Below are 16,768 nucleotides of genomic sequence, written 5' to 3' on the forward strand. Positions count from 1 at the left end.
GCATGGGGAAAATAATTTTCACTAATTTTGGTCACTGATCTTATTCTTGCATTAATCATCAATTCAACTGCACTCTGCATTTTCACATGGCAGCCCAGACGCCGACAGCATCGCAGCAGATTAAATAGGCGCTACCAAATAAGGAAATTCTCCCCTCCCCTCTATTGCAGTTGATTTGGTCCAAGACTCCTCCTCTGTATTGCGGGGAACTTAAACAACATTGGCGCGAAACAGCGCGCGTCAGTGATGGAGGGCAGAAAGAGGCCAGGTGGAACCGAAAGGGCGAAGCTTAAAAAAAGGAAGGAGGTGGCAGCAAAATGTGCCAAATTGACAGATATGTTCTCAAGACCAGCTGGTAGGTTACGAAAGATATGGAGTATGATAACCCTGTTTGTCGATTTTATCAGTCTATGCTAGGCCTATAATGTGTCGATAGTTTGCGATGTCAATTCAGCTTTTTGATGTCATGTGAAATCTCGCAATTTACACGGTATAGATGTGGTGTATGTCTTAATTCTAAGAAGAACCGGACATTGCTTTACATCCCAGTTATTAACAATTTTAGATGAACAGGTCCCAAATGTGCTGTTGTGCGTTATTTCCTCATCCAGCCTATTTCATCTCGCTGTCACACCGTGCATTTCCACAGGCGTGCGCACATTGTGGTTATGAACACATAGGCCTAGAAGTCATATTTGATGTTAAATAATTGTTGTTAAATATATAACTTAGAAGAGGTGTATGCGTATGCCAATATTCGAAGCAGAATCGAACACTTGCTTTAGCCTACATTTCATTTAACCATTTTTGAGTTGCCTAATGCGCCCTCACGCTTTATCTGCCGGTTGCTGAGTACCCAGCATTGTTGATTTGCCATTATTTTCGAGGCGTATGCGGCATGTAATGCACAAGCATTGGTTCAAATGCACGCGAGATGGGTGCTTTCGTTATTTTAAGACTATGTGACGAAAAATGTGTTGTGTAATTCGTCTTAAATAACGCGAAACAATCAGCCATACTCGCTGCTTTGCTATTTGGAGTGGCAGTCAGCTGGATTTCGCCCCCGACGTAAAAGTTCATTCCCACACCCGGGCCGAAGATGCCGATTTCTGAAGATGCATGTCCTTTGGATGTGTTTTCAAATATTTTCACTAAGGAACTTTGGGACATGTTGGTGACACAGATAAATGTATATGCGGATTAGACACGCGGCCACACACCATCCAATTTTAAGTGGAGCCCCGTCTCATACTAGATGAAATCGTTCGTCGGTCTCTGCATTACGTTTGTGGTCATTAAACTACCGCGTAATGGAAGTTTTATTAACCCTAAAGTAATGCAGAGAACGACGAGCAACATACATTGTCACTACCTGAATTTAAACCAAATAAAAAGCACTGTGAAAGAACAGTTATTTGTTTTATCTTTTTTAATGTACTCAAATTCCTCCTCCATTTCAAAGTGGCCTGAATGTGAATTAAACTCCCGGACTGAAAACAGGGCCCACTCCGGCCCTGAACACAAGCATCATTTGAAGTTGCCATGTTGGTTTCAGCTTCATTCCCCATATTGGATGGAGTTAATTTACCCATAATGCTCACTGTTTAGCTACAGTTAAGCTGAAATGTGATGATTTTTAAGCTCACACATGTGCTGTTAATTTTTCAGGTCTGTGAGCAGAGAAACACTGGAGTGTTTGCTGAAATCGCTTTATCTGTTAAACATCTGCTTTATTCTGAACAATTAGAACCTGCTGAGAAATGAGCATTTCATAATATGTGCATCTGCATCTGTATTATCACTTTCCTTAATGTAAGACCAGCTTTCTGTCAGATTTTGCTGAAACTGATGTTAAATATCTTGATTATAGGCTTTATAAGAGTTCTTGAGTAGAAATTTGACAAACTGAGCTTAGATACTACATTCAGCTTAAAAATGTATAAATTAATTCCTTATAATGCATCTGAAAGTTATGAAATAATTAATTACTATTACAGAAGTAAATGTAGCCTTGTAAAATTTTCATTATTAAATCATTAGCGCCCCCTACAGTCTATTTTAACCTGGATCACTTCCTCAGTTTTAGTGACGCTGTTTATTACGATTCAATACTAAGTTATCTGTAAATTTCTGGTTTCTATCATCAGTCACGGCGACACAGTGGTGTAGTGGTTAGCGCTGTCGCCTCACAGCAAGAAGGTCCGGGTTCGAGCCCCGTGGCCGGTGAGGGCCTTTCTGTGTGGAGTGTGCACGTTCTCCCCGTGTCTGTGTGGGTTTCCTCCGGGTGCTCCGTTTTCCCCCACAGTCCAAAGACATGCAGGTTAGGATAATTGGTGGCTCTAAATTGACCGTAGGTGTAAATGTGAGTGTGAATGGTTGTGTGTCTCTCTGTGTCAGACCTGTGATGACCTGGTGACTTGTCCAGGGTGAACCCCGCCTCTCACCCATAGTCAGTTGGGATAGGATCCAGCTTGCCTGCGACCGTGCACAGGATAAGCGATTACAGATAATGGATGGATGGAAGTTTCACAATAACAGCATCACACTCACTGATATTAAAAGTGATTTTGGCTGCAGTGTAATAAACCCACGAGTCAGAAATCATCATCTTTCAGTCTCTTGCTCTCACTGCTTATGTGTAGGTGATTATGCTGTATGTTAGCATTTGGCTAACATGAAGATGTAAAACAGAGGAAATCTGAAACCAGCAGGATGGGTTTGAGGAAATATTTACACTGATCAGGCATAACATTAAAACCACTGATCAGTGAAGTGAATATCATTGATTATCTCATCACAGTGGCACCAATCAAGTGCTGGGATATATTAGGCAGCAAGAAAGAGAACAGTCAGTTCTTGAAGTTGATGTGTTGGAAGCAGGAAAAATGGCTAAGTGTATGAATCTGAGCAACTTTGCCAAAACTGTGATGGTGAGATGACTGGGTCTGAGCATCTCCAATATGGTACATCTTGCGGGGTGTTCCCGGTATGCAGTGGTTAGTACTGAACAAAAGTGGTCCAAGGAAAGACAACCGGTGAACTGGCAACAGGGTCATGGGTGCCGAAGGCTCATAGATTCACATAGCACATATGGTACCATCCAGAAGAACAGAAGACCTACTGTAGCACAAAATGCTGAAAAAGTTAATGCTGGCTAAAACAGAAAGGTGTCAGGTCTATAAAGGTGTCGCTGGTTCACCGTTGTTCACATTTTATACATTTGTGTAGATCTATATCCATTGTATTGCTTTTAAAAAGACTGCTTGCATTCCCACTTGCATCTGCCTCCCATTCCCTGACTGATATTGGGAATACTGTATTTATGAAATCAGTTATTCCAGGCTGTAATGTAAAAATGAGGTAGAGTCAGACATTATGCCATGCCTCAATAACTCATGAAGAAATAATCTATAAATAAATGTAATCTTGGACCTAATATGTTATGTCCATGGAAATTTTAGCATAAAAAAGCTATATTGCTCTTTGGATTAGCCAAAGATATTGCAGTGTATAATGAACTCCCAAATAATGAGATTTCATTTGTGATTGCAATACATAGCATAAAAGCAAGACATAAAAAATAAATTTAACCCAATTTTATGTACAAATGGAAATGCATAAGCATAAAAGAACCATTTTTAATATTGTTTTATAATTTTATCCATTATATTAAGGCTGAATAGTCATATGTAAAAGATCTTATCGATTTTCAATCATTGAGGTTTTTTTTCTTAATTTAACAATACAGTATGTGTTTACCCACAATTATTGTCCACATTTTTTAATTATATTTTTGTTGCCAGGGCGGCACAGTGGTGTAGTGGTTAGCGCTGTCGCCTCACAGCAAGAAGGTCCGGGTTCGAGCCCCGTGGCCGGCGAGGGCCTTTCTGTGCGGAGTTTGCATGTTCTCCCCGTGTCCGCGTGGGTTTCCTCCGGGTGCTCCGGTTTCCCCCACAGTCCAAAGACATGCAGGTTAGGTTAACTGGTGACTCTAAATTGACCGTAGGTGTGAATGTGAGTGTGAATGGTTGGCTGTGTCTATGTGTCAGCCCTGTGATGACCTGGCGACTTGTCCAGGGTGTACCCCGCCTTTCGCCTGTAGTCAGCTGGGATAGGCTCCAGCTTGCCTGTGACCCTGTAGAACAGGATAAAACGGCTAGAGATGATGAGATGAGATGAGATTTTTGTTGCCAGCATACCACACTGTGCGCCTGACAAACATCACGTGCAATGTGGCCATGATATAATACACTGATGTAATAAAATACTGTGTGGATTCAGTGTTCTGGATTATTTTGTGCTCCACATTATGGAAAACATTCCCATTGTTAAAGCTGATCAAGCACTCATCCGATACAGTTGCAGCTCACTTCCAGTAAGTGTAGTTTAAATTTTTGCTCATCAAAATGTCATTTATACATCCAGGATTGCATATTTATATATACACATTATTATACAGTAAGCAAACACTCAGTTCTGATAGTCAATATATTGGATGTGGGAGAAATGGGCAGGCGTGAAATCCTGAGTGATTTTTATAAGAGCCAGAACCTTATTGCCAGATGACTGGGTTTGGAGCATCGCTGGTAAGGCTTATGGGCTGCTCCCACTCAGCATTTGTGAGTTCTGACTGAATGTGGTCTGCGGAGGAACAAACCATGAACCAGCACCGGGGGATTGTGTGCCTGAGGCTGATTGACAGAGAGAGCAATGAAGCCCATCCCATCTGATCTAAACCAGGGTTGTAGTCGAGTCACTAAATCTCAAGTCCAAGTCCAGTCTCGAGTCCCCAGTGTTCAAGTCTGAGTCAAGTCCAAGTCATTAAATAAAATTTCAAGTCGAGTCCACAATTGGTCTGAGTCAAATCCGAGAACAAGACTCCAACCGCACCATTTGACGGTGTCTGTTTCAGTGCCATTAACATTAGCTTGTTCCTGAACATGCCGTATGAACAGGTGAATGCGCTTCTCTTTATCAGGGAGTGTGAAGTATTCTGTCAGAGATGGTTGGGAGACGATGTAAGTGCAGAAGGTGTGTTTATTAATACAAGTGAAGATGGTAAACAATCCAGAACGGCAGGCAAAATCGTAAAACAGTGAAACAGGTGATCGGTCGAGTGAGGCACAAACAGGCTATCATAGACTCGGCAGAATCAAAGATGAGAAACAGGGAATCACGGATCAGGAAACCAAACAAGGAAATTAGGCTCGGTAATATGTCAGCAATGCAACTCAATACTTTGCAAAGTAAATGTGTTTTCACAGTTTAATGCAGGCACGCTGATTGCACCTTAATCCTGTGCAGGTGCAAGTCGTTTATGGCATGTGCGAGAGTCCGCTTGTCGCGTGCGATGTCCAGAGCGCCCGAGAGTCTATCTGATGCACGCGCCAAGTCACGCAGGTGTGACACTCTTGCACGAAACTAGTACAAAAATTAATGTAGCTATAAATATCTTTTGCCAAATTATTATCGTATGTGGGGCGGCACGGTGGTGTAGTGGTTAGCGCTGTCGCCTCACAGCAAGAAGGTCCTGGGTTCGAGCCCCGGGGCCGGCGAAGGCCTTTCTGTGTGGAGTTTGCATGTTCTCCCCGTGTCTGCGTGGGTTTCCTCCGGGTGCTCCAGTTTCCCCCACAGTCCAAAGACATGCAGGTTAGGTTAACTGGTGACTCTAAATTGAGCGTAGGTGTGAATGTGAGTGTGAATGGTTGTCTGTGTCTATGTGTCAGCCCTGTGATGACCTGGCGACTTGTCCACGGTGAACCCCGCCTTTCGCCCGTAGTCAGTTGGGATAGGCTCCAGCTTGCCTGCGACCCTGTAGAAGGATAAAGCGGCTAGAGATAATGAGATGAGATGAGATTATCGTATGTGACAAAAAATAAAGAAAAAAATCACAGTCCTTGTCTCCAATTTATGAGTCCGAATGCAGTTAATGCATGAGTCCGAGTCATGAGTGCTCAAATCCAAGTCAAGTAACAAGTCCTTAAAATCAGGACATGAGTCGGACTCCGGTCTGAGTCCTGGACTCGAGCACTACAAGCCTGATCTAAACCAACAGGAGGGCTACTGTGGCACAGAAAAGCACAGAAGATATTAATGATGGTTACGGGAGGAATGTGTAACACAGCACATCACACCCTTTTGTGTATGGGGCTGCATAGCTGGAGACTGGTCAGAGTGCCCATGCTAAACCTTTTGTACCATCAAAAGCACCTACAATGGGCATGCAAATATCAGGACTGAACCTTGGGACAGGGCGGCACGGTGGTGTAGTGGTTAGCGCTGTCGCCTCACAGCAAGAAGGTCCTGGGTTCGAGCCCCAGGGCCGGCGAGGGCCTTTCTGTGTAGAATTTGCATGTTCTCCCCGTGTCCGCGTGGGTTTCCTCCGGGTGCTCCGGTTTCTCCCACAGTCCAAAGACATGCAGGTTAGGTTAACTGGTGACTCTAAATTGAGCGTAGGTGTGAATGTGAGTGTGAATGGTTGTCTGTGTCTATGTGTCAGCCCTGTGATGACCTGGCGACTTGTCCAGGGTGTACCCCGCCTTTCGCCCGTAGTCAGCTGGGATAGGCTCCAGCTTGCCTGCGACCCTGTAGAAGGATAAAGCGGCTAGAGATAATGAGATGAGATGAGACCTTGGGACAATGGAAAAAGGTCACCTGGTCAGATCATCATGTTATTATATCTTAACATCATGCTAAAATGATGGACAGCTCATTTAAAACCAATGGGACTGATTTCAGCTTTTCAGCTGTCTAAAGCGCATCATTTTACAGCATCATCATTTTCATGCTCCACTGGGATTTAATCAGAGTTTCATGCCCTGTTCCATCTTCTTCAAACCAACATTATATTATTACGCCTCTTATTCAACAGGACATCACTATAATATATTTAAAGAATAAGTGTTTCTTTATTCTTTAGACTTTCATGGCAGGCTTTTCAACATATTTTTTCTGAGACACTGATGATGTAATAATATCCCTGCCCTGTGATTGGCTCACATTTGGAAATGGTTTCAGTGAACTTCTCCAAGATGCGTGTTTAGTGACTGTGGGGCTTTTGTACCTTTATCATGTATCTTTCAAACGGAAATGTAGAAATAGCATACTTTAATGGAAGGTACATAATTAGACTGGAATTATCTTTAAAGCTGTAAAAGCCAACATTTGCACCTTTCAGTGCATATAAATAATGTTAAATTGGATTTAATGTGTACAATTGCTGGACATTTTAAATATTAATTTAAAAAAAAAACCTACATACACCAACAAATAGCCACAGTGTCATTGTACACATTTAAATGACAAGTCTAATATTTCAATAGTCTGAATAGGATTATGTTAAGGGGTACAATAAATATTGTACTATGTGATTCCTCTCTCCTTAATATTTATGGAGAAAATAGCAAACCAATCAGCCATCTATCAACTTAATGCAACCTTTACATGAGCTAAATGAGTTCAGAGGTTCAGTTCCTCCATGTTTTGTGATTCCCTCTTTCTTCATCTGACCTCATGCATACATATGAACACATACAGCACAAACACAGTGACGTCTAGTGGAGATACTGAGGCATCAGTGTTCATTTCAAATACATAATAGTACAGTACAGAGTTCATACAGTTTGAAAAACAGCCTTTCAGTCCAATTCAAGGTTACAGATATGTTCTTTATTTATCTTTTAGAGAGGCCGTGAACATAAGAGAAAGGAACAGAGCTGACAAAGTGTGACCTTTGAAAGTGTTGGTGGATTTGATTGAGGGAAAAGTCCTGAAATATTCAGACTGTGTATTATTTTGTTTTACTGGTTGAGTTGTTGTGAGCATTCTGAAAAGTGCCTGTTGGAGAAATAAAGCAAGACCCAAAGCTAAGTCAAAATCTGCTGGTCTCCTGAGTCCTCCTTCCCATCCACCTGCACACATACCAGGCTCTACAGTCTTTATATACAAGAAATTATTGCATAAAAAATCTCTTCCTTATCTGACAAAGTTCATAAATAAAGAGCTACAGATCACTAAACCAAGCACTCCCAATCTTTTTGCAGTCAGAGACAACCAAACATATCATTATTGGAATGTGAACAATAATATTTTGGATATTTATTTTTTAGCATGGAGAAATTTCCCCCCACACATACACATTGGGTCCAAGTTTTAATTATTGATAGGTGACATTGGTTGGCACAGTCATGCAGTGGTTAGCAATGTTGCCTCACAGCAAGAAGGTTCTAGGTTCAACCTTATAGCCAGCTGGGGTCTTTCTGTGTGGCATTTCCTCCAGGTTTTCTGATTTCCTCCCACAGTCCAAAGACATGCAGATTAGGGCAACTGGCTCCTCTAAATTTCCCATTGGTGTGAATGTGAGTGTGATGGCTGTTCATCTCTGTGTTAGTCCTGCGATAGACTGGTGAGCTGCCCAGGGTGAACTCCGACTCTCACCTGAAATCATCTGGGATTGGCTTCAGGAACCCCCTCAACCCTGATAGATAAACAATATACATAATGGATGGATAGTTTAATTATTACTGATTATGCTTCACAGACCCCTGGTGTGTCCCCCGATAACGTTTTGAGAAGCATTGCATTAAATCAGTAAAGGTCCTCAGTATTTTATTAAAATTATTTGATGGTATGATATACACTCAGACTTTCAGGCCTCTGGTTTGAACCTAGGCTTGGTTTATTGTTTGTGTGGAATTTTGCATGTTCTCCCTGAGTTCCAGAGATTCCCTCAGGATTTTTTAAAGTCTTTTTTCATGTTATTGCAATGGGGTAAATCACAACCCACAATTATCCATTTTATTATATTTTATGTTGTGACAATGATGATGATGATGATGATGATTCTTCTTCTTCTTCTTTCATATATCATTAAATGGCCAACTCCGTGTCGTGCAGCCATGCCTTCATCTCTGAAGAAAAGAAGAAGAAGAAAGCAGAAAGCACAACTTTATTCATCACACACTTGTGAAATTTCCTCTCTGCATTTAACCCATCTGAAGCAGTGAACACACACATGCACACACATGTGAGCACATACCCAGAGCAGTGGGCAGCCATGCTAACAGCACCTGGGGAGCAGTTGGGAGTTAGGTGCCTTGCTCAAGGGAACCTCAGCCCAAGGCCATCCCATATTAACCTAACCTAACCGCATGTCTTTAAACTGTGGGGGAAACTGGAGTACCCGGAGGATTCCCATGCAAACACGGGGAGAACATGCAAACTCCACACAGAAAGGCCCTCGCCGGCCGCTGGGTTCGAACCCAGTCCTAAGTCGAAGAGGCCAGCTTCTGAGGGTGGGCTGTATCGGGGGCAGCCGGTGATTGTGCTTGGCAGTTTGTTCAGGTTCGCCACACTCGCATGCCACACTGTCCGATAGGCCCCACTTCTTCAGAGATGACTTGAAGCAGCCGACCCCAGTGCATAGACGGTTCAGTGAGGTCCCCAGGTGGCGTGGCAGGTCTTCTCCTTTTACATCACCTCCTGGGTCCTGATGTATCGTTGGTTGCGGGAGGGCCCAGCCATCTCCCACATCTGTTTCCAGGATGCTGCCAGCCAGGCGTCTCTGGACAAGTCCTCAGGGATAGACTGTAGCATCTCTTGTGCTGCCTTGTTGTAGGGATGGCGAGACTTGAGCCGTATTCGGCTACGGGTAGGAACAGTGCTTGCATGGACATGTGAAGGGTCTGGAGGAAGCTCCCCAAGCCGAACCCGCCAGACGGCGGATGAGCGAGACCCTTGCTGTTACCTTGGCCTTCACTTCATCCAGGTGTTGCTTATAGGACAGTGTCCAATCCAAGCCTACACTGAGGTACTTGGGGGCTTGCTGGAACTCCAGGCGGTTGTTGCCAACATACACGTCCAGTTCCCTTCTTGCTTCCTGATTGTTGAGATGGTATGCTGCAGACACTGTCTTGCCCACGCTGAGCTGAAGGTGCCACTTCTGGAGGTAGTCTGCCAGGATGCCCATGTCTCGGTTGAGACCATCTTCCATCGCCTTCCCTGTTGGGTGTCGAAGCATGATGGCCAAATCGTCTGCATAGCCATACTTGGTAGATATTGTATCCAGCAGGTCATGAATGTACGGTAGATGTTAAACAACATTGGTGAGAGGACGGAGTCTTGCAGGACACCGTTCTTCAGCCTTCAGAGCCTGCTGTTCTGGCCATCGCTGGTCTGTAGGATAAAGCTATGGTTTGATAGCATCTCCATGATGAACCTCACCATGTGCCGGTCCGGGATTGTCCTCAACAGTTTCAGATGTAGTCCACGGTGCCACACGGTGTCATAGGCAGCTGTCAGGTCCAGGAATATGACTCCAGCTTTCTCGTTATCCTGAAAGATGTTGTCAATGTCCTGAGTGAGTAGGGTTACCTGATACACTGTTGACCTGCCTCGGCGGAAGCCGGCTTGTTCCAGTGGGAGTTGTGGGTCCACCAGTGGCTCAATGCATCTGTGAATCAGCCTCACAGGATCTTATATGGGACACAGAGCAGAGAGATGGGCCTGTAGGACTTCGGATCTTCAGCGGGTTTGTTCGGCTTTGGCAAAGTTATGACGGAAGCATGGCACCAGGTCTTTGGAAGCTTGGACCTCCAGAAGCATGCTGAGAAGAATGAGCATAGCCAGCAAGATGTTCTTTCATTTTGGTGTATGACAAACTCTGAGTGGATATTGTCTCAACCTGGTGACTTGCCCGGCTTCAGTTTGTTAATTGCTGCACTTAGTTCGGCTGCTGTGAAGTCTCCTGAGAGGTTGGCATCGATGCTGACTGCCCTGTAGAGAGACAATACCTCACACAAGATCAGTCGTGTGAAGTTTTTGTCTGCATCTGGGGGCCATTTTTCAGGAGCTGGGAAGCAATGGCATCTGCTGTCGCTTGACACCTGTGGGGTGTTGCTTTTCTCCCTGAGAGCAGGTTGATGGTCTGCCACACCTTCTGGCTAGAGTGGGTGAAATCGATAGATTCCACTACTTCAGTCCACCTAGTCCTTCGGGTGTCATCCAGCTTCTGCAGTAAGGTTGTTGCTGTTGCATCCATTTCTTCCCTGGAGCTCGCCTGCTGGTGTTGGCGCAGCAGGCAGCTGCACTCCTCATCCCAGCCCAGGATGTAGTTCTTGTTGTCGCCACACGGGATGTTGTGCTTTGCTGCCCTTAGGAGGACTTTACAGTAGGTGGCGTATACAACATCCACATCAGCTGCTTCTGGGTCCAGCAGACCAGCAGTTCTTCTTTTCATTTCTGCCATAAACAACTGCCAGTTCACCTTCCTGAAATTCCATCTCCTGACTGGTTTGCCAGCTACCGGCTGTACCCGCAATGGTACTTTGATGACGTATGGCCGGTGGTGTGAATGAGGGAACCTGTCCAAGACACTTCTCTCCAGTTTCAGGTCGTTACCGCGATATATGATGAAGGCCAGGTCTGGTGTAAGAGTTCCAGCATGCAGAAAAGAAGCTTGGGGGCTCTTTTGGGTCAAAGAGCAGCAGCGCTTCAATGTTAGAAGCCCACTCACTCAGCGCTTCACCATCATGTGATGTGTGGTTGTAACCCCAATCTGTATGTTGGCAGTTGAAGTCACCTGCATAGATGGCGGGAGCAGGCACAGGTGGAAGTGATGATACAGTCAGCGCTGTTGGTTGGGGCTTGTATACATTCACAACAGATGTTTCTTGGATTTTGGTGACCAGCCACTCAATGTTGCAGCCAGGTGGAGAGTAGCTGCTCTCCACCTGGCTGCTGCTGATGATGATGATAATGATTAACCTGTTTGATTGGTCACTTGAACTGAAATGTGTTCAAATAAATCCTCAATCCCTATTGAGAATGAAAAGGAAAAAGAGAAGACAATTTTACCAGAAGTACCTGTAATATTCACACAGAATATCCTATACGATGTATTGATATGCAAGAAAGTAGTCCCTACCAATGCTCTAATCCTATTGGCTAGATATACTTACCGGAACCTCTTCCTGTCATGTACTTACCTGATACGCTGTGATAAAGTTCGTTGATAACGTGAAGACGGTTGAGTATGTACTGAGTTGAACCTTGTAATAAAACTACAAGTTTATTTTAGCATGCCAGGGTGCTCATCATTTCAAAGGATTACAACAACACGACATGGTGTCAGAGTGAAAAACGTGAAAAAAAAAGTAGAGAAGATGGACAAAGCAGGAGTTCCAACACCTTACATGAACTGCGATGCTAGCAACTTGCCCGTGGCATGGCGTAAGTTTAAGCTACATGTTGACTTGATGTTCGCAGGACCGTTCAAGGCTTTGAAGGAGGAAGAAAGATGTAGCTACCTTCTCCTATGGGTCGGTGAAAAAGGGAGAGACATTTATGACACATGGACATTAACAGCCACCCAGAGTAAGTCACTTGAGTCATATTATAGTCGTTTTGAAGAATATGTGATGCCGAAGTTGAACACAATTTTTGCTCGCTACAAGTTCAACGAGAAAGTACAAGGCGCCAACGAGCCGTTTGAACAGTTCGTAACAGACCTCAGGCTGCTAGTGAAGGACTGTAGCTACGCTAACAGTGAGGAGATTATATGGGATCGTATTGTTTTTGGGATTCACTCACCTAAAGTGTGCGAAAAGTTGCTGAATGTCGAATCGGAATTGAGTTTGGAGAAAGCGATTGACGTGGCCAGATCTCACGAACTTGCCCAAACACAAATTAAAACAATGGATGGTGGCAACTCGCGGGAACAGTCAGTTCATGCCATTAGCAAGCAACTGTTAAAGAAGGCAGCTTGGAGAGCGTGCCATGGCAGAACCAAAGACGGTGATGGCACATACAAGCACGAGGAGCACAGAGAACGGGGAACCAAAACATGCGGCTCCTGTGGCAACAAGCAACACGACATGAGAGAACACTGCCCTGCGAAAGGTAAACAATGCAAGATTTGCAATAAGTGGAACCATTTTGCCAAAGTGTGTCATTCTAGGACTAGAAAAGAAGTTCACACAGTGAGTGAGGATGGAACACAACACAATGACGCAGACAGTGAGGACGAGTTGTTTATCGATGCAGTGACACAGAGAAGCGGCGTTCACGATGCAGAACAGGCATTCGCAAACCTGCTGGTCGGACCAAAACAGAGTGTAGTCAAGTTCAAGCTGGACACCGGGGCCACAGCCAACATCATTCCCACACGCGTCTTCAAGGGACTGGGAATACAAGATGTGCTTCAGCCTTCAACATGCCCTCTCTATGGCTATGGTGGTGAGCAGCTAGTCGTCAGAGGCAAGTGCAACATGAAATGCCAGTACAAAGAAAAACAGCTGACTTTGAAGTTACATGTTGTCGACACACAGGCACCCCCAGTGCTAGGCTTAAGAGCATGCCTGGATTTCGGACTCATTGAGCTCATCCTCTCTGTGTCAAACCAACCTGAGCAACCTGTCATGGAGGAGTTTGCTGATGTGTTTAAAGGAATAGGACTATTCCCAGGAGAATGTACCATTCACCTTGACCACGATGCAGTGCCTGTAGTCCAGCCACCACGGCGCGTCCCTGTTGCGCTGCGAGATCGCCTGCGAGAGGAGCTACAGAGCATGGAGAGGCAACACATCATCAAAAGAGTCACCGAGCCAACCGAATGGGTCAACTCAATGGTAGCAGCAGAAAAACCATGCACAGGCAAGCTGAGGATATGCCTAGACCCCCGCGACTTGAACAAGGTAATTAAATGACCACATTACCCGTTGCCAATGCTAGATGACATCACAGCCAAGCTCACTGGAGCAAGCTACTTCAGTGTCATGGATGCAAAGTTGGGCTACTGGGCTATCAAGCTCACAGAGGAATCGTCGAAATTAACAACATTCAACACAGTGTACGGACGCTACCGGTTCCTACGGCTACCCTTCGGCCTGAAGTCAGCACAAGACGAGTTCCAGAGGAAGGTGAACGAGACCTACGAGGACCTACAAGGTGTCATGGCGATAGTGGATGACATCCTGATCTACAGAAAAAACAAGAAAGAACATGATGAGAACCTCCGTGCCATGCTGCAATGTTCCAGAGAAAGAGGAGTCAAGCTCAACCCAGAGAAGAGCATCGTCTGCGCTACTGAGGTCAGCTACTTTGGTCACCTCATCACCAAAGATGGAGTCAAGCCAGACCCTGCCAAGATTGCGGCCGTGAGAGAGATGAAAGCACCAAAAGACAAAGGTGAGCTCGAAACCATTCTCGGCATGGTCAACTATCTGTCGAAGTTTGCTCCAGGACTTGCAAGCATCAACGCACCCCTGCGACACCTGCTGAAAGAGTCCAGTGAATTCGTGTGGGATGCACAGCATGAGGCAGCATTCCAGAAAATAAAAGACCTCATCACACGCGAACCAGGTCCAGTCTTGACATACTTTGACCCCTGCAAACAGCTCACACTCCAAGTCGATGCCAGTAAATACAGATTAGGTGCAGTACTGTTGCAGGATGGCAAGCCCATTGGTTATGCATCAAAAGCCCTCACTGACAGTGAAGTCAACTATGCCCAGATCGAAAAAGAGCTCTTCGCCATTCTCTTCGGATGTAAACACTTCCACCAGTACATTTATGGTCATCACATCACTGTAGAGAGTGACCACAAGCCCCTTGAGTCCATCATTCGCAAGCCACTCGTAGCAGCACCACCGAGACTGCAGCGCATGTTCCTACAGCTGCAGAGATACGACTTCACCATCGTCCACAAACCCGGCAAAGACATTCCTGTGGCCGACACCCTCTCCAGAAAGTCGCTGGCAGACCAGGATGACAGCCTGAGTGAAGGTATGGACATGCAGGTACACATGCTGTACGACAACCTACCTGTGAGTGATGCGAAGTTGAGAGAAATACAGACAGAGACTGACAAAGACACACAGCTCAGGCAACTGAGAAAAACAATCACAGAGGGATGGCCTGAGCAGAGAAGATTGTGCCCACCGAGCATAGCAGAGTTCTGGAACCACCGTGATGAACTCACACAGCTGGACAACATCATCTTCAAAGGTGAGAAAATTGTTGTTCCTCTCTCACTACGAGCAGAAATGTTAACACGCATTCATCTTGGCCACATGGGCATCGAAAAGAGTAAACAGAGAGCAAGAGACATCCTGTTTTGGCCAGGCATGAGTAAACAGATCGAGGAGATGGTTGGGAAATGCTCCACCTGCCAGGAGTACAGACCCTCCAACACCAAAGAGCCCATGATCAGTCACAAGATCCCTGAGCGACCGTGGCAAACAGTTGCTTCTGATTTATTCACCTGGAACAATGAGCAGTACATCATTACAGTGGACTACCACAGCAGGTACTTTGAACTCGACAAGCTACACAACACCACAGCTTCTGCCATAATACACAAGCTCAAAGCAACATTCGCCAGACACGGCATACCAGAGACTCTTGTATCAGACAATGGCCCTCAGTACAAGTGCAAGGAGTTTGAGGATTTTACCAAGGCATGGGAGTTTACGCACATCACAACAAGCCCCCACTACCCTCAAAGCAATGGCCTTGCAGAGAAAACAGTGCAGATCGCCAAAGCCCTGATGACCAAGGCCAAAGCTGACAAGCAAGACCCATACTTAAGCCTGCTTGAGTATCACAACACCCCTGTCGACAGTCTCACATCGCCAGCTCAGCTGCTCATGAGTCGCCGTTTGAAGTCAGTAATTCCAAGCACACACAAGCAACTTCAGCCGAAGGTGATCAGTCAAGCACGAGTCTACAGTCGGAGAGTACACCAGCAACAACAGCAGAAGAAGTACTACGACAGATCGGCCAAGCATCTTCCACCACTGCAAGACGGTCAACACATTCGTTACCAGGAACATGGACACTGGAAGCCTGCAGTAGTCATCAGACAAGCCGACACAGACCGCTCCTACCACATCCGAGCTGCTGAAGGACAGGAGTACAGGAGAAACCGGCGACACCTCCTGCACACCAAGGAAGATCATCACACCCACACTGATAAGCATACACTTGACAATGCACAGCACACAGAACCCAGCAACTGGTTACCTACCACACCAGCAGCAGAAGAGACAGCCCCTGTTAGCGCTGCTGTGAGAACAAGGTCTGGACGAGAAATCAAGCCCAGAACTGTACTAGACTTGTAAAGCAATGTAAAAGGGTGTAGGCAGATCGCTGCCCTGAAACAAACAAACAAAAAAAAAAATCTTTGTAACAGTGTGAATGATACTTGAGTTCATGATGTGTTCAATGAGTTATGTGCATTATAATTCTAAGTAGTACAGTGCAAGTGAATAAGTAATACTGAGTTTAAAGTTGATTTGATATGTATGTTACTTACCTTGATTTAATGGTCCAAAGAAAGTTGATATGAAAATTTTGATATCACCAGCACTTGATATTATTAATGTTTGTTTAATGAGATTTATAGAAGCTTACAGTTAGTTACAGATTGCAGAAACTTTTTCCAGTTATTGTTATTTAACACATACAGGTAATGTATATGAGTAATGAGTTTTTAAGTTGGCACTTGAATCTTTTAAAAGAAGGGGGATGTAATATTCACACAGAATATCCTATACGATGTATTGATATGCAAGAAAGTAGTCCCTACCAATGCTCTAATCCTATTGGCTAGATATACTTACCGGAACCTCTTCCTGTCATGTACTTACCTGATACGCTGTGATAAAGTTAGTTGATAACGTGAAGACGATTGAGTATGTACTGAGTTGAACCTTGTAATAAAACTACAAGTTTATTTTATCACGCCAGGGTGCTCATCATTTCAAAGGAT

At 44.9% G+C, this 16,768-nt stretch overlaps 1 protein-coding gene across 1 annotated transcript in view; it reads left to right on the forward strand.

The window, feature by feature from the left end:
• The window catches only part of LOC132892779 (H-2 class II histocompatibility antigen, A-R alpha chain-like), a 159,927-nt gene that overhangs the window by 99,065 nt on the left and 44,094 nt on the right, over nucleotides 1–16,768 (forward strand). The window lies entirely within an intron of this gene.

The sequence above is a fragment of the Neoarius graeffei genome, chromosome 10 (genome assembly GCF_027579695.1).
Source record: "Neoarius graeffei isolate fNeoGra1 chromosome 10, fNeoGra1.pri, whole genome shotgun sequence".
NCBI classification, from domain to species: Eukaryota; Metazoa; Chordata; class Actinopteri; order Siluriformes; family Ariidae; genus Neoarius; species Neoarius graeffei.